Genomic DNA, 19228 nt, shown 5'->3' with positions numbered 1-19228 from the left:
AGAAATAATGTATTTTTATAATTGTATTCTGTCCTACAATAATTATGACATCACAATATCGTTTGCAAAATATTTGTGAGCCCCAATATTTTATATAATATTTTGTCGGAATACCAATTTTCATGAAGACAGAGAAATTGTTTTCTGACTCAAGTAGGATTACCTTTTCTGAAAACTTGAATGAGTAGCCCTATGTCCGAATTTAATTTCAAAGGCTAAATTATTACCTTGTAGCCCAGTGGCTCAATTCAACTGTGGAGAGTTGCTATCAGAGCCATTTGATGTGAAGATGAGATGTCAGATAGATTGCCTCTTATTATCGCTGTTTTTATACTTGCCTTGGAAGCACAGGCAGCAGTCATTCATCTCTTGCTGGGAGCAAAAGTTAATGTTGTATGCAGATGACATACTGCTTACAGTAGCTGACCAAACATCCTGACTGTGAATCCTCTATACTCCAGATTGGCAGGTCAGGTGGTAAACTGAATGAATATCTACTAATGACTCAGTTCATCACAGCCACAAGTGTAGCAGCCTACCATGTAGGTACCAAACAATCTTAATAAAGGCATTGAACACATTAGGGCTGACAAAATGAAAACTGCTTTTTCACTTTACACAATCAATATTGGTTCATCTATTGCTCCGGGAAAGGAATGAGGCACCAAAATAGAAGTAGTTCCACAATACAGTTACATATTTAGAATGTCCCTGATCTCCCAAAAATGCTAATTGACTTTGAAAAAAGCTCTGTTTTTCTTATGGAAGTATACAGACATGCTCTTAACTTTTAAACTTCAGCTGCAACATCTGATGTAACAGATCTCCCAAATATGAAACTGTAGCCTAAGTCCACCAAGTAATTCAAAGGCAGTCCTACCTATTCTTTGCAACAATAAAATGTTTTTTTCTGTCTTCTTTTTATTTTTGAGGCATATGGTTACACTAAAAAATAAACATAATAGCTGTTGCTACAGTGTACCAATGACTGGCCTATTTATTGACTGTGCCATTGTTTTTTGTTGTAAACACTCGTAACTTCTATTGCTGTAAACAAAAGCACTGCATACACACAGTTCTCTTCCCTTTAATTACCTGTTACCACTGGCAAGTTGATTGAAAAGTCTCAAAGTAACTGGGCGGGGATTCGAGGAGACTGTTTAGGTAAAGGTGTGGAAATAAATGCGGTGAAATAAGGCTGCGGATAAGTAGACATGAAGAATTATGGGCCACTGTACCAGCGCAGATGTAAAATCATGCAAATTCTCAGAAATACAAAAGATTTTTAAAGACAATATATAGATGCAAATTAATGAATGTGCATAATCCTGACTTGTATTTGTGAACAATGTCGTGTCTTTACTTAATTTTTCAAACTACTGTACATAAAAGTTCAATGTATATGTCAAAGTATTAGCAATAGGAATTAAGCACAGGATATTTTCTTTTAATGCAGTTATCACATCTTTCCAAACTAAATTCAGTTGAAATAAATCTACTGGAAACATGCTAAACCTGAGAATGGAAGGATACACATCTTTATTCTGTGTATACTGGTACTGTGGTGCTTTAACCCAAAATAAATGGACGAATCACTGCCTCTTGGTTGTGGTGGAAACAAAACAAGCACTTCTCAACTGATTAAACTGTACACGAGGCAACAATGGCATGAGATTTTCATTGTTTCAGCAAATTGTAACTTTAAGAGCTCACCCATTCATTCATGATTGGTGTTCAGTGCAGAGTTCACAGGAAAGGGGTTATCCAAAAATGATGCACTATGCTTTCAGAGATAACTAGAGACTTTGCAGCTGATGTTTAGGAGGCCAATATAGTTGACATTTTGCATAGTAGGACCTTAAATTATTCAAAGATCTGCCAGTAACCTTTTATTGTTAGACAGGGAGAAACTGAAGGGCACACTTTAATTGTTCATGTACCTCTGTCCCTGTTTGGGAGGTCATTTCCAGTTCCACATCCAAAAGGTCCTCATGGATTTTTTTACCTTTGTATTTGCCATTTGATTGTATGGAATTGTATACGAGAGACTGTACCTACAAAGCAAATGAGCACTGCACAAAGGTGTGGGTGGAAAGAGGTGTAGAGTTGAGTGGGAATGCGAGGAGATACATGGTGGACTTTGGGAACTACTAGCTGGAGTCTTTCATCCAGAGGTTTTGTTTAAGAAGGAGCCTTTCTGTTTATTTAGGGTAAGGAGATGTAAGAGACCCTGGTGTATCTAGGTGGGAGGGAGTACCAAATAATTGGAAGGTAACAAGCGTATGCTTGTCATCTTGTCTTCTACTGGCTGAATTTTTTGTCTCAACCTGATGAGGTCACTGCTACAAAGGTTTCATAGCCCACGATTAATGTTGATCTTGCAAACCAGTTATGGTAAAGTGCTGAATTCTTCGACTTGCACGTGAGGCAACACACCTTGTGGGTTGTGGGGGCTGGTAAAGCAAGCCAATGGAGTTATTTGTGAGAAGGTGAGAAACTGTCCTAGCACCCTAAATCAGTAATAAATTGTAATAAAGGGCAATTTCTAGGGGGATTGAGATGCAATTCTCGGACAACATTGACTTGGATGTTGCTTCTGTTGAGGTGCAATAGGACAGGGGTTGTGTGGCTGTTGTGACATCTGAAAGTAGGAAATGCAGAGCATCTTGAGTTGGTGCCAGGCTCCTTGTGTCTTTTGCTCATATAAATCTGATAATGACGATTAGAAATTTAAACAGAGCTAATCAGCTGTGGTTTGAAGCCATTAATGTTCATCACTGAGAGCCATTCCTGTACATTGTCCTGTTGGTTAATTATGATGATTGGATTTAAATTTTTTCAGGGAATTGATCTTGCATGTCAAGTAACTACAGCTTGGTGTCGTCTACAAACTAATAGATCATGATGTTCTTTTCAACCCTTCCAAGGGTTCCTTTTAAAAAGCCTTTTCTTGAGAAGAGGGTGCAGAGTGCCTTTTGATATTCAAACATTTTTAAAACTTCAAAATGATCCACCAGGATTAGAAAACACATCTCACCATATTTGATGAGTGTTTCGTCAACTATTTGATTGGTGGCTGCTTCCAGGTCTAACTCCAGACTATTACTTTTAAAGGAGGTTGTTATTGATGTTTCCAGGGAAATAAGTGGTCAGTGCTTTTTGTTTATCTTATCAACGAATGGTAGGTGCATGTAAACAAGTAGTTGGTGAAATGCCATTTTAGAGTTCTTCAGCAGGGACAGGAGACTTTCTTTGTAGGCCAGCAGATGCCCAAATAAAGAAGGCAATGGAGGAGTAGCATCTCAGTCATGAACCAATCCAAGCTAAACCCATTGACTCTCATCTAATCACTGGCTAGTTGAAGCAGACTATTGTAGCATAGATTGTGGGTGTGATCTGCTCCATTACAGGGTATCTCTAAATCACAAATATTTGTTTTTCTATTAGCCCCCTTAAACGTCATGCATTCACCTTTCCCATCTTCAGATTGATGGAACACAGGCAGATGGAAATGTACTACAAGATTAATGCAAACCAGCAAATTCATGAAATGTCAGCATTGGCCATACGAAATTGGTATAATTTCATCGGGAATACCAGGCAAGCTGAAGATGCTACAGCAGAATGTATGTGGAGCCCAGTTTGTTTAATGCCCATTTCTCACTTAATACATGCTGTGTATTTTAGCATACAGATGCCACAGTCTGATAACACAGGAGTCGTACCCAGATTTTTTGTGGCGTTTAGAAATGCCAGGAGAAATCTAGGCGTGAGTGTAAAGGCATTTTGTCAGATCTGTGTTCTGGCTGGAAGTTGGTGTCGGAAGCTAAGCTGAACATATACATCTTTGTTGGCAGTGCATTGGTGGAAACAATTAATAGGCATGCAGTAATAAATAAACTTCCTGGTCTACCTGAATGGATAAATACAAAATGCATGCTTACACCATCTCAGAAAGGCTATTAAAATTTTTATTTATATCGGATTTTTATAAACAATACAGTTATGCTCATGCATTTTATTAAGCCATTCTAATCTCTAATAATGAAATTCATATTGGGATATTCGAAAGAATGAATTATACTGTACTTTTTTATCTATGCTTTTATGGCCTTAATGGCCGACATAATGAATTTTTGACTGACTGACTGAGGAGCGGAATTGGTGAATTTTGGCCTCTATGTGTTACACTTTAACTTGAAGTGCTGGCCAAATTCTCCCAGTCACTGTGTGGTGGAATTGTTCTCCAATGAGGCTCCAAAAATGCGAGTGAGTTTTGGCATCCTAAAGCGCGTTTTTCTAACATCACCGGTCACCGGCATTCATGAGCGGTCGCAGTCAGAAGGATGCCATTTAAGTAGATTTGCTGCAGCTCAAGTAGATTTTCTACTTGAGCAGCAGCAAAATCAGCTCAAATCACCACACCCTATTGAGCAAAGGCATGGTGCCGTTTGTTCTGATTACCAGTGCTGCTCGTGCTACAAGTGCTAAATTGTAGCAGGAGCAATTTAAGCTGCATATGTTCTGCATGTTGGCTGAATTCTGCAGAATCTCACAGAGTTTTTCTGTAACTCCGCAGAATTCTGCAGAGTGAAATATTCACGAAACCTGTGTTGGAAGGCAATACTTGACATTCATATCTCATTGTAGTGAGTTTCCTCTTTTGTCTAAAATTTACTTTTTTTTATGGTGATGGCAAGGTAAATTTGCCCCTAAAAATATTTTTAAACGTATTAAGTATGTGAAAAAGTATTAGTTTATTTGGTGCCTCATTCAGTCATTTATTCATGTTCCATCTGATCACTCACCTATCAAAGGAATGGCTCGGATGCCCAAGTTTATTTAAAGAATTTTTGGCATAGTGTTCAACAGTCATCTTGTCTATTGAATCTGCCAGAGAAGGCCTGAAACGTATGTGATGTTGTTTGAAAGCTGTAGGGAAGGAAACATAATTAAAATATCTCATTCACACTCCTAACCCTTTTGGATCCTGGGTAAATCATTATTTTGAAACTAAACTTCTATTTCAGTCTGCATCTGGTCTCCTAATTGGCCACTCAATGGTTGACATTTTGGTGGCTTGAAAGAAATATGTAAAAAAAAGGGAGCCCTACTTCGTACTCAGTGCTAATGCCCCTACAGCTGACAAGAACAGTCAGATGATACATTCCGCCAAAGAAAGATATGTGATTTTCAACTCATTCCTGAAACCTGATGTTGCAGGAAAAGGTGACCCTAGTTCTAAGGAGCGATATTAGCAGCAGGCTAACCATTTCCTGGAAAAGTCAGACAGATCTATGACTCCCTAGTAGTGATACAAGACTTCCCAACTACATCGAAAGCCAGCGGCACAAATAGGAAGCCCACATTTGAACTCTTGTCTTTCCCCAGACAGAGTGAATCTGATATTCTAGGAGCAGCAATAAAATCTGGATCACCCCTTGATCCTGCCCCAATGAACATTTTGTTGAAAGGAGGAGAGGCATATCTTTGACTTTAACAACCTTATACAACTCCTCTCTGGAGGTGGGCTTTGTTCCCAATGCATGGAAGCATGCAATTAATCAGCTTTTACTGAAAAAAAAGATCTTTGTACCCAGGGTTGGATTGGGAATGAAAATCGGCCCGGGCACACAAAAAAAAATTCGGCCCACATTTGCATAAACACTCCTCATATCACTGCGTTGGTGTAAACGTATAAAAAAACTTTAGGGGGGGGTGAAAACATGCACATGTTAGTTTATACTGGTGAAACAAGTGAGGCCACTTCTACTCAGGTCCCCTGCCCCCGCTCAGAATGTGCAGACATTAATGGGCCGGCCCGAGAGACAAAGGGAGTGATACCTCTGCTAAACGAAGGTAATGAGCGCCCATCCCCCTCTAGAAAGACCACTCAGACTCCCACTGGGCCGCTGACTGTATCAGAAGAACAGAGACAGCGCCCAAATACCCCCCCAGACTGCTCAAAAAAACAGCTCACAGCTGCCCTCGGACACTGGCCCCTCGGGCATTGCCCGAATGCCCGCGTTACCGATCCGATGCTGTTTGTACCCTAATAAACCATAAAACTACAGGCCTATTTCCCTGCTTCTGGGGATAAGCAAAACCTAGGGAAACTTTTAAATGGCTTTCTCTCAAATTTTCTGGAAACCAATAATCTAGTACATCACACACAAACTGGCTTTCGCCAAGGCTGTAGCACAGAGGCTGCTCTTCTGTTGGTCACTGAGGATCTAAAAATTACTCTAGACCACGGAGGGTCCACTGAACTCATTCTTCTCGATTTGAGTGCAGCTTTTGATACCATTTCACAAGCAGCCTTGAGTGAAATGATGGAAGCAACAGACAATAAACATCTGTTCTTCAGCATCAAAATACCCATCGCGGTGAATGTGTACTTTACAAATACACATGTGATGTATATTATCTAAGGGACAGCATTAAAATAGCTAATGTAATTTCCGGTAAACAGGAGTTTTCAAGCGAGTGAAGAGCCTTTTTTGTCAGAAATATATTACCTGGAGTGTGGAGTACCACTGGGTTCTTCTTTGAGCCCAGTGCTTCATCATCTTTCTGACATCTTCTGTTCTTATCACTTCTAAGTGGTATCCTTCACAGACAACACACAGATTGTCATCTCATTTTCACCCAAGACCAAGAAGCTTACATCATGAATGGGACAAGTGGCTAGTTGGATGGCGGCAAGTAGTTTAAAATTGAATGTGACAAAACAGAGGTGTTGTTGGTAGGCAATAACCCCTCGCTTTGGGACCAACTCATTCGCCCCAAGGTTTGGGAGAGCCCCAATTCCTGAAAATGAAGTTAAGAGCCTGAGTGTCACATTGGACAGGGATCTTATCATGATTTCCTAGGCTAAGAAGTTTTCAGGCACATGCTTCGGGCTGCTAAGATCCCTTAGAAAAATACTATGTCTTAGTTGGCTCCTTCTATCAGCCCAGGAAATCCATTGTTGGGTTGCTCTTGCTCTCTATAAGATTACTTAACATAATAATAATAATAATAGTTGCATTTGTGAAGCGCCTGGTTACACTGAGACCAGTGTGTCCCCACGCAACAGTATCAGCAGACCTAGCACTGCAGCAACAGCATCCACAAAAACCAGGGCAGGTTTAGGAAACTGGGAATAAGTGGGTCTTCAGACCTCTCCTAAAAACAGACTCAGAACTTTCAAGCCGAAGTGTCTGAGGAAATGTGTTCCACAACTGGGCTGCTAAGTAGTAAAATGAGCGCCCGCCCATCCTGGCTTTTTTAATTTTAGGGACTAACACCCTGCCTGTTCCACTGGATCTCAACAATCTAGTAGGTACATAGGGAATTAGAAAGCCAGACAAGTACACAGGACCTTTCCTTTGTAGAATGTGATGGCTCACACATAGAGCTTTGAATTTCACTCTTTCCCTAACAGGGAGCCGGTGCAAGGCCGCCAGTGCCCTTGTCGCAGAGGCCCTCTTCGGAAGCATCAGGGTTAGTCTTGCTGCTGCATTTTGAATGCATTACAAGTGCCTCGGGCCTCTGACCGGAACACCCAAGTACAAGAGGTTGCTGTAGTCCAAATAGGAGGTTACCAGCGCGTGAACAAGAATTTTCCTTGATTCCGTGGGAAGGGTGTCAAGGGTCTTTTCCGTAGTCTCCTCAGAGTACCAAAGCAGGTGCCTGCCACCCGCTCGATATGGTAATCGAAGGACAACTTATTGTCCACCCAAATCCGAAGGTTCTTGGTGTTGTTCACAGGGTATAGGAGTGGGACCCAACGACTGGGACCACCACGCCGAGGACCATACTGATGAGGCCTTGCCTATCACCAGTACCTCGGTCTTGCTACTGTTTAGTCTCAGGCAGTTGTTGGCCATCCAGCCTGCCAATTCTTGAAGGCAGGATGCAAAGTTGGAGATTTTCGCCAAGGGGGCAACTAAAGATTAAATAAGGAAGGGCTAAAAATAGAGCCATGGGGCACCCCCTGGGCCAGCTTGATGTTTCTAGAATGGAAGTTACCCTGCATAACAGTGAAGCTGCACTCAGATAGGAAGGATTCTAGCCATTTTAGTGCTCCATCAGCTACACCCCCTCTCGTTAGATCATGAAGCAAGGTATGGTGGGCGACAGTATCAAACGCGGCACTTAAGTCTAAAAGAATTAAGGCCGCTGTCTGTCCTTCGTCCACATGCTTCCTGATAATCTCTGCGGAGTAGAGTAGAGCCAATTCAGTAGAGTGCAACGCCCGGAACCCCGACTGTGAAGAATGGAGAAGATTTTTAGTGCAAATGTGTGCAGTGAGCTGTATATTTACAATCTTTTCTGTGACCTTAGCAAAGTAAGGAAGCAAGGAAATGGGCCGCAGATTATCGAGCTGGTCGGCGCTGATGTGAGGTATTTTCTGTAGAGGAAGTACCATGGCCTCCTTCCACATTGCTGGAACTACTCCCGAAGTAAAGGACAGTTCTAAGAGATGCCGCAGAAAAGGTTCCAATACATCTATACTGCCTCTGAGCACTCTCGGCGTAGCAGGGACCCTAGGCGAACCTGACTTAATACAGGTTGCCACTCTTTTGAGAATATCCTGGGAGGGTACAGTGAAACTATGGAGACCTTGTATTCCAGGCACAGCCAGACCGTATCGGCTCCGTTGCCCTCGCGAGCCGAATTCGTAAAGGAAGAATAAATCCTTTCAACCTTCTCTGCAAAATATTACGCAACTCGATTACACGACTCTACAAGACCCACAATAGGCGCTCTTTATATCCGAGTGAGCTATCTTCTGCTTTTTATGGAGGGGTAGCTTTATCACAAACGTGATCAGTGAATGGTCAGACCACAACACAACACAACATAACATAACAATAGTGGAAGGCTTTTTTTGTATAACCTTCACCCAACAGGGTTACCCCTTGGTGGCATGCTTCATCATAGGATTCCTCATATTCCACTGCAGAACGGGAACACTGAATGGTAAGTACCAAATGATGGATAGATAGGAGTTGGAGGGGTTTAGTTTGTAGTGGGATAAAAATACCTGCCTGATAGAAGAACTGTGCTTTATTCTGTCTTCCAGACGGTATGATCAAAAAGGGAAGAAAAGTAGAAGGTATGCATGGTTTTAATGACCCTTCCTTCTAACAGGACTACATGTTTCAAGCCTCCCTTCCCCAGGGCGATCTTCAGGCCAAAGATCTAACTCCCTGATTCCACTCCTAATTAGGTAGCAAAATATATATTGAGAAAGGTAGCACATTTCGGCACACTTCATAAAACAAGATAAGTATGGATGCTGAGCATATTTGCTTTAGAAAAACACCTCAAAGTGATTAAAGCCCTTGAAGGCTAATGATGTTATTTCATATAGTGTTTTAAGTGAACACATCTACTTAAAGTAGCAATAATCCCTGTGATTGGTCACTCAGTAACAACACACACATTCAGCAGAACAATACATATATGGAAATCATTGCACTCAATGAAGAACATTAACATTCATATAAAAAGCAAGGATTTTGCTCCATAGATCCTACGTTGGCAAGCCTTAAACCTTGTACCCTACAATATGGCACGCTAACCCTTCCCTAACCCCTAAGCCCTAAACAGTAATACAAGCCTACACTCCGACCTCAACCCTAAAGCCTAAAACAGCCCCTATACTGAAAGTAGCCCTAAACCCTAATGCAACCCCAAAAACAGCACCCATTCTCTAGGTAGCCCTAGTAGCCCTAACGCCACCCCAAAACAGTACCCATTTCCTAAGTAGCCCTAGTAGCCCTAACGCCACCCCAAAACAGCACCCATTTTAAGTAGCCCTAGTAGCCCTAACTCAACCCCAAAACAGCACCACCTTACCTGTTTCGTCGTTGTTCCCGCATCGTCTCCCTGTTGTCTGTGTTCCCCGGAGGCCGCCAATACACCCCATCCCATGCGTTGTGAATGCATGCGTTCCAAATGCGCATGCGAAGTAATGTCGTGCGTAGACAACGCACACGATGTACCGTCGCAGGCGTTGTAGGCGCACGCGATGTAAACCCATGCGCTGTAATACATGCGCTGAGCTGGTTGTTTCCCGAATCTATTGCCAGCCGAACCTCCTGTACAATATCTGCCAATGGGTGTATGTACAGGTAAAAACGTCTGGGGCTTAGTCTGAAGCCTGAGGGATCCCACATTTCAAGGGAAGGATGTCAGAGTGTAGGAACTCTCACAAAGTCGGAAAGCTCTGTCCTTCAAAAGGAGGTGAGCCAATTTAGAGTGAGGCTCTTTAGTCCGGCTTTACCCATTCTATACACAAGTGTCTCATGGTGAATTGTGTCGAACTCTGCACTTAGGTCCAGTAGGATGATAGCAGCTGTTCCTCCCTAGTCCATCAGCATTTTTAATTCCTCTGTTACTGCGGGGAGGGCAGTTTCTGTACTGTGTTGTGTACGGAATACCATCTGGGAATTGTGCAGTAGATGATTTTCTTCAAGGAATGTAGACAATGCTTGGTTGACATGTTTCTCCAGCACCTTTCCTATGACTGGGAGTGGGGGGATTGGCCGACAGTTCCCTTGACCTGTTAGGTCGAGTAAAAGTTTTTAGCAAGGGTTTGACCATCGCATGTTTCCACTTAGATGGCCTACAGTGGATAGGGAGAAGTTAGGAAATTCCAATATAATTGAGAAGGTGGATGGAGCTCCTTGTGACAGTGTCTGTGGTGATGTGTGGTCAAGCGGGGACCCTGATTTGACCTTGCTGAGAAGATCCAGAAGTTCTTTCTCAGTGATGGGGGAAGAGAGACAGGCCAATGTGGGATGTTTTGGGCATCCACTTCTCTGATGTGAGGGCATTTAAAATTCTATTCCTTTTTTAGAGACAGATAAATATCAGCTACTTTGTTCTGAAAGCACACTGCCAATTTGTTGCAGCATGCTAATGAGGTGTGGGAGGGAGGGTGTTACTGTTTTTGAAGTGGACATTGATTTAACTGTTTTAAAAAGTTCCTTATGGGCGTTCGATGCCTGGCATATTTTCAGGCAGGTATTCAACGTGATGTGGGCAGACAGTGGAATACGGAATAGTTCTAAGAAGGTCAGACTGATTCGGCCGATCTTGCCTTAAAAATAGCATTATACTATTGCTCTTTCTTCTTCTTTTTCTTCTGAGTTCAATTCACCTTTTTAAAGAATTATTATTATAGCATAGACGGCAATGTTGCAGTTTCACCTCGTGTGCAGTAGTCAAATAATAAATCCCATGACATTAAGGGATTGCCTGAGCTGACCCTCATCTCTATTTGGTTTCTGTGAACATTTCCTTGAATCATTAAGCTATTTATGCAACACAAACATACTTTTTAGGCAGAAGGCACAGAGAACATTTGTGTAGGAAATCTGTAGCTGGCCTGGCAAAGGAACAAGTGGTGATGGCATGATAACTCCTTTCCAACACTTAACATCTCAGTAGCATCTAAGAATTTCCAGAGATGTCAAATGCAGTCCAGCGTTTCAGTCTATTTTTGGATTTCCCATGTAGACCATCAGGGTGGCTTTTTTTGAAAAAGAGAAAAAAAAAGAGAGAGAACGGGGAAAGATTTGAAAAATATTTAAGTTGCTTAGAGAGAGAGGAAGAGAGAAAGCAACACAAGAGATACAGAGAGAGGGGGACACTGCAGGGCTGTACATATCATTAATGCCCCAGGTTAGGAAGCATCAGAATTCAGGGACATGAGAGGTCCACTGCAACATAATTACAGATGCCTTTTAATACCCAATCAGAGGTCTGGGGCACTTATTTTCGTTCTTGCAATAGGGCTCACCAAACACTAAGGCATTGAGAGCCAGGCAGAACGTGTTACAGAGTAAAAAAGAACAAGGCGAAAGTTAAAGAGATATTGTTTGTGTCCATATAGACAATTGTAAGATTAGAAGATTGGATTAAACTTTAGATAGCTGCTACTGTAACAATATTTTTCCTTATTTTCTCTGCTTTAATGGCACATTTATGATTCTTTCTTGACTTTACGGGGCTGATATTCCTACGAAAATTTCTGCTTGCACTGGCTTAAACTGACATTAATGCAGTACACATTTATTTCCAACATAAATTCATTGAAAAGTAATTTGAAGAATTCACACATGACCTGTGATTGTGCACCCAGACCTCCATAGCTGTGTGTATGCATTTACTCACTAAACATTTACACAACATGGGATGTTCTAAGTGGCTGGTTGTCCTCAATACTTGTCACCCTAAAATAACTTTTACCTTGTCTATCTCATAAATGGTGCAGGGGAAAGGAATTGCAGTTCAGCAGGATATTGCAATGAACATATTTGTATCCCTTTCTTGATGAGAGACATTCAAATTCCCTAGAAACCAGCTTTGAAAACAGCAACTATGCAACTGAAAGTCTACACCACCTAAGCCATCTTAACTCTCTGGGTAGATGTGGGTGAGCAGCCAAAGCATACCATACAGTACAGTACATAGGCCCTCATTACTGGTGGACTGGCTGAGGATATGAGAATTGCAGCTTTTAAAATATGGTACCACAGAGATCGGGTGATGCGATCAAGATGGAGTCAAAGTGAAACTTACGCCGCTCAGCAGCACACACCAGCCACATCGATTATCGGCTAGGCGCCCTGTGATGCAGAGGCTGACAGCGAGGAGACTGCTGACGATCGGTTTATGTCCTCAGTCAGCCGTTATCAAAGTACTTATCGCAGATGCAGATGCGGCAAGCTCTAAAGACTACAAAGGCCTCCGGGTGGTGCCAGCGCCTGCACGAGAGTATTAGGAGCTTATGACGCTGCTTTTTTCCTGGATTGTGCGGTGTGCTGCTTCACTGCTATTCGCTCTAGCCCTCCTTAACTTTGAAATTTGTGTACGGGAGAGTGCTCAGTGGTATTGGTGGCATCAGTGCTGGCATAGGAGCATGACGACCAGGGAACTAAGACGGGGAAAATAAGCAAGTCAAGAACAGCTACTGCCAATGCTGATTCTGGAGACGCTGGTCTAGGAGAGAACATGACCAAAACCTAGCGTGAGGTCAGTGCTAACAAAAAACTGGTAGGGAGGCACGAGGGAGGTGGTGTACATAAGGACATAGTGGGTTCCAAGCCTTCAGTCGCTAAGCTATTTTTTGGGGCTAGAGGCCACTTCCTGCCACAGACTCTGCTCAGGGGAACCTACTATCTTTAGCCCCTGTAGCTCCAAAAATAAGAGCTGATTCTGACCCCATGGCAAGCAATCTAGAGAATATTTCTAAAACTCCTGAGGCGGTACTGATAATTATATCCAGGGTCTAGAAACCACCTCTGGCCCTCAAGTCCCATTGACACTGGGACCTCCTCAGATGAGGGTGGACTTGGCACCAGTAAAGACAATAGTGAGGAGTCCCTTAAGGACACAGGAACAGTACAACGCCCTAGGAAGGCAAGAAGCGAGGCTAAAGGACGCAGCCCGCTCAAGTGGGACTACTCAGACTCACAGAGTCCTATCCTCTTGAAGAAGATGACTCCCACAAGGCGCTGTGGGAAAACACAAAGAGTGCACCAGAAGACACTATCGAACCCTCACTAGCTTCAATCCTAGCCTCTATCAAAGAATTCCAAGAAGAGGCAAGGGCAGATAACCGTGCAGCAAAAGGGACTGCCAAAAGACTACTGGGAGGCATGAGAAGACTGAATAAAATCTGCACTGACATAAGTGACCGTGTCACCATGGTTGAAGGGCGAACCGAGTGTTTGGAAACAGAGGACTCCTCCGTTAAAAATCAGAGCGACTCCAATGCTGCTTGTCTACTCGATTCAATGACAAAAATGGAGGAACAGGAAAATCGACAGCACAGAAACAACCTTCACTTGCTTGGGATCCCAGGCGTTACATAGTGAAGCTTCTGTAGGAGTCCTTTCCTGATCAATCAAGCTAGGATTAGGACCATGAGGTGCAGAGGGCACATCACTTCCCTTTCAACCTGAGACGACAACGTGACGGCAGCAACTCATCTGGTGGACAACCAAGGGCGTTCCTGGTGTACTTTGGGAACTTTCTTCTTAGGCAACTTGTATACGACCAGGCCTCCCAAACTCACAGAAGGGGTCCAACGGGGTAACTTTTTTTGCAAAACCCCACTTTTGCCATCAGACGGGAGAACGAAGATGGCGTTTGCGTCAGCTAATCTCCCCGTTCCAACAGATGGGAGCTCAAGTGTACTTAGTGAACCCTGCCAGACTTAAAGTCATCTGTAATGGGGTTTCTAAAATCTTTCTGTCCGAGATTAAGGCTGGTGAATACTTTAGAGAAATCAAGTCTAAGAAGGGCTCAAGCTAAGGAGATTATCTAATTTTTTTTTTCTCGTCATGGTTTTCGTAGGGGGTAAAGGAAGGAGAGAGGGGCTGGGATCTCTCCTTTCTTTCCATTTATTAGCCTTTGTTCCCTTTTTAAAAACCTAGGGCACGCCTTCCAAATGTTTTATTTTTATTATAGAAGTGTGATTAGACATAGCCGAAGGCTTACTTAAAATCTCTAAGACGTGGCCTAGTGGCAGAGACTTACTCTTGGCTGCCATCACTCAGGTCATTCCTGAGTGCTCAACAAGAGCGGGGGAGGGTTGGGGTGCGGAGGGAAGAAATCGTAATGAAAAGGTTGAATTGAGGATACTTTTTCTACATACCAACACTTGTTAAAACACTGGGTAAAGTAAATAGGTTCACAAAGTCAAGTGTACTTAAGGGAACAAGAATTTTTGGTTAATCCTCTTAAAATGCTTAAATCACTAAGATAAACACTCGATTTGTTTCAGTGAACATATGTGGACTGAATGAAGCTACAAAGAGACAAAAAGTAGCGCAAGGCCTACGATCGCTGGGGGCTGATATTGTCAGCCTCCAGGAAACTCATATAGAGGGCTCACAAAATCACTTTTTGGATTCACTGGGGTTTAAAACTATAGGGGCTACCACACAGGGTGTGAAAATAAAGGTGTAGGGGTCATGGCTGAAAGTAGACTACGTTTAAAATACCCCCACGTGTAATCTGAGTCATTGGGCAGATGGGTAATCGCAGAGTGACACCTGCCACCTAATCTTTCTTACCTTATGCTCAATCTATGGAAGCAGTGTGAACGACCCAGGGATCATTGACTGGATTACAGGGGAGCTCGCCCATTGGCCTTCTCCAATAATTGTCTGTGGCGACCTTAACATCAACCTGCCCTGTAATTGGTAAGCGGATGATAAATGGACTTATGCCGGAAGGAAGCCCTGAGTATATCAAGATATAGTTAACTTTGCTCAAACTCATGGGCTCAGTGGTGCCTGGGCAAACCTAAACTCTACTTTTCCCGGCTATACTTACTTCTCTGCCCCACACCAGTCATTTGCCAGATTAGATTACTTTCTGATCTCGTCCTCTTTATTTCGCGAATGCTCCATAGATATTGCTCCGAGTTTTATGTCAGATCACAATCCGCTTATTCTAAACATTGCGGGACTTGGGAACTGGAGGGAAACTCCGAAATGGAGCTTCCAGAAAGCACTGCTACAAGATGCAGGATATCGGACACACATGAGAGCATGGGTCCAAGAATTTCTTGAGATAAACATGGGATCGGCCCCAATTATGATTGTGTGGGACCCCTTGGTGACAGGAGAGTGGGGGGGGGTGCACATGGGGGGTACCTATGGTAACCCCCTGTATTTGCGTGGACAAAGCAGCAGGCACCGGGCTGTGCCTGCTGCTTTGTGCACGCAAATGCTGTGCATGCATTTTTAACATTGCGGCGGGTGCAGCTTGAAGCTGCACCCGCCGCAATGTTAAAGATTGAGGATGGGACCGCCACCCTGGCGGTCACATCCTAATCTGCATGGAGGGACGTCCGCAGCCCCTGCGGATGGTCCCTTCTACTCTATGGTGGCGGACGGACTCAGGTCCGTCCGCCATCATAAACGGCCCCTTAGTCAGGAAAATCGCGATCAGGTTGATGTTACTCCGACTTAGGAAGAAATTGCTGGCATAAAGGACGAGGAGACCGGCAGAGCGGGGGGAAAGCCATTTACCTGCCGCCACCGCCGAGAGTCCAAATTGGCCAGGAAAAGCACTCGCAGAGACGACGCCCAAGCCGCTACCGCCAAGAGTCATCAAGGGCATAGAAAACCGCGCCGCCGCTCCGGGAGGACTTCAACTCCCGGCAGGCATCGCGGTGGCGCGCGATAGTGGCGCGGGACGCGCTGGAAGAGCGCGGAAGCAGGCATAAAGGACGAGGAGACCGGCAGAGCGGGGGGAAAGCCATTTACCTGCCGCCACCGCCGAGAGTCCAAATTGGCCAGGAAAAGCACTCGCAGAGACGACGCCCAAGCCGCCACCGCCAAGAGTCATCAAGGGCATAGAAAACCGCGCCGCCGCTCCGGGAGGACTTCAACTCCCGGCAGGCATCGCGGCGGCGCGCGATAGTGACGCGGGACGCGCCGGAAGAGCGCGGAAGCAGGCATAAAGGACGAGGAGACTGGCAGAGCGGGGGGAAAGCCATTTACCTGCCGCCACCGCCGAGAGTCCAAATTGGCCAGGAAAAGCACTCGCAGAGACGACGCCCAAGCCGCCACCGCCAAGAGTCATCAAGGTCATAGAAAACCGCGCCGCCGCTCCGGGAGGACTTCAACTCCCGGCAGGCATCGCGGCGGCGCGCGATAGTGACGCGGGACGCGCCGGAAGAGCGCGGAAGCAGGCATAAAGGACGAGGAGACCGGCAGAGCGGGGGGAAAGCCATTTACCTGCCGCCACCGCCGAGAGTCCAAATTGGCCAGGAAAAGCACTCGCAGAGACGACGCCCAAGCCGCCACCGCCAAGAGTCATCAAGGGCATAGAAAACCGCGCCGCCGCTCCGGGAGGACTTCAACTCCCGGCAGGCATCGCGGCGGCGCGCGATAGTGACGCGGGACGCGCCGGAAGAGCGCGGAAGCAGGCATAAAGGACGAGGAGACCGGCAGAGCGGGGGGAAAGCCATTTACCTGCCGCCACCGCCGAGAGTCCAAATTGGCCAGGAAAAGCACTCGCAGAGACGACGCCCAAGCCGCCACCGCCAAGAGTCATCAAGGTCATAGAAAACCGCGCCGCCGCTCCGGGAGGACTTCAACTCCCGGCAGGCATCGCGGCAGCGCGCGATAGTGACGCGGGACGCGCCGGAAGAGCGCGGAAGCAGGCATAAAGGACGAGGAGACCGGCAGAGCGGGGGGAAAGCCATTTACCTGCCGCCACCGCCGAGAGTCCAAATTGGCCAGGAAAAGCACTCGCAGAGACGACGCCCAAGCCGCCACCGCCAAGAGTCATCAAGGGCATAGAAAACCGCGCCGCCGCTCCGGGAGGACTTCAACTCCCGGCAGGCATCGCGGCGACGCGCGATAGTGACGCGGGACGCGCCGGAAGAGCGCGGAAGCAGGCATAAAGGACGAGGAGACCGGCAGAGCGGGGGGAAAGCCATTTACCTGCCGCCACCGCCGAGAGTCCAAATTGGCCAGGAAAAGCACTCGCAGAGACGACGCCCAAGCCGCCACCGCCAAGAGTCATCAAGGGCATAGAAAACCGCGCCGCCGCTCCGGGAGGACTTCAACTCCCGGCAGGCATCGCGGCGGCGCGCGATAGTGACGCGGGACGCGCCGGAAGAGCGCGGAAGCAGGCATAAAGGACGAGGAGACCCGCGTCGCGGGACGCGAGCGGGACGCCCGGGGCGAAGCCCGGGCAAAGGGCGGGCCCTCTACGGCCCTCATCGGCACAAGTCGGCCAGGCTAGGCCACCCCTCTAATTCTACATCCTTGTGCACCAGGAAACCATCGCGTGAGTGATCATATCAAGCAGTGGCGTTCCAGACGTTGATTGTCCGCCTTGTTTGCGCACAGGCTATCCAGACGGGGGTCGGTAAGCAGGCCATACAGCTTCTATCGAATCGCCCAGGAGCCTGGCTTAGGAAGGGGGTTCACGCGAAACGCCATTACACTGACGAATGTGGAAAGGAGTTAACTTGATATCTGCACAAGCTTGAAGTAAGACTTTTTTGTTTTTATCTTGGGAGTGACATTTTGTCAATAATCTGCACAGTGGGTATAAGACTTTCATACACCTTACAAAATTATGCGCAAAAAAATACACACACGGCACTCGAAGTACCAAAGAACACCATGGAAAATTACCTTGTTCAAGTGGTTAGCAAAATAAACAGCGAACGAAGACAATCGTTAGGTCTGTCCCAGTCCCCTATTCTTCCTCCTATGAGCCCACCCACTTCCTCGCAAATCAATGAGTCACTGCTGCTAGACTCTAACAACGATTTACATGCACCAGCCTCCCCAGTCACTATCAATACTGATGTCAGTACAGTGAATGTGGGGGACACTGAACAACATGCGGTAATTGACTCAGATGCACAGCTAGTCATTGAGGATGAAGAAAACAATGATAAAGAAGATACGGGGGATGATCCACCGGCCAAGCAGTCCTCAAGGGCAGTTAGAGCCAGTCGTAGATTGCAAAGCAAACGCGGGGGGCACGTTCTGGAAAAAACAAGACTATATCACCACTAAAGGACAAAAACATTTGCCAGACCAAGGAGGTTAATAATTTGAGGGACTTTTTGGACGAGGACCTAATGTCGAAAATAGCGGAGCTATTAGAAATAAAAATACAGACAATTGTTAAGCCACTTATTAGCAAGATTGACAAACTTTCTGCAGAGATAAAGAAACTTGGAAGCACTCAAAATGTTTTAGTAGATGCAATAGGTAATGCCTTAAGTAATGTCAATAAAGGCAATGATCCCCCAGCGAATGATAGTGAATCCAGGGTAACATCAGATGTCATTCCTCCAGGGGTAACCTCTGTAGAAGACCCACAAACTTCTAGTCAAAATATTAATAACCTGCCATTAGATGCCCCAACTGTCCGACAAATTGATTCAACACACGCTACAGTGCCCACTAGTCTGGATGAAAACCAGACACAATTTGTAGTTGAAGCTGCACCGTTAGTGCTAGTGTTAGCCAATACACCAACCCTACTACCGGACCAAACTGAGTCAGCCTCATCACTTAAAAGTAAGGCATTATATTGGCTTTCAAATAATATGAAGCTAGCACAGGGGGGTGAACAGAGGTTAGCTGATGAAATCAAAACAGCAAGGAGGGTAGGTTGGATAGGAAAAAAACAAAAAAAATGGAAGGGCGACTGTGTGATATTAAATTTCTCGACCGCAGCT

This window comes from Lissotriton vulgaris, chromosome 6, assembly GCF_964263255.1.
Source record: "Lissotriton vulgaris chromosome 6, aLisVul1.2, whole genome shotgun sequence".
In the NCBI taxonomy this organism is placed as follows: Eukaryota; Metazoa; Chordata; class Amphibia; order Caudata; family Salamandridae; genus Lissotriton; species Lissotriton vulgaris.
The sequence above is the reverse complement of the archived record's forward strand: the minus strand, read 5'-3'. Positions refer to the sequence as shown.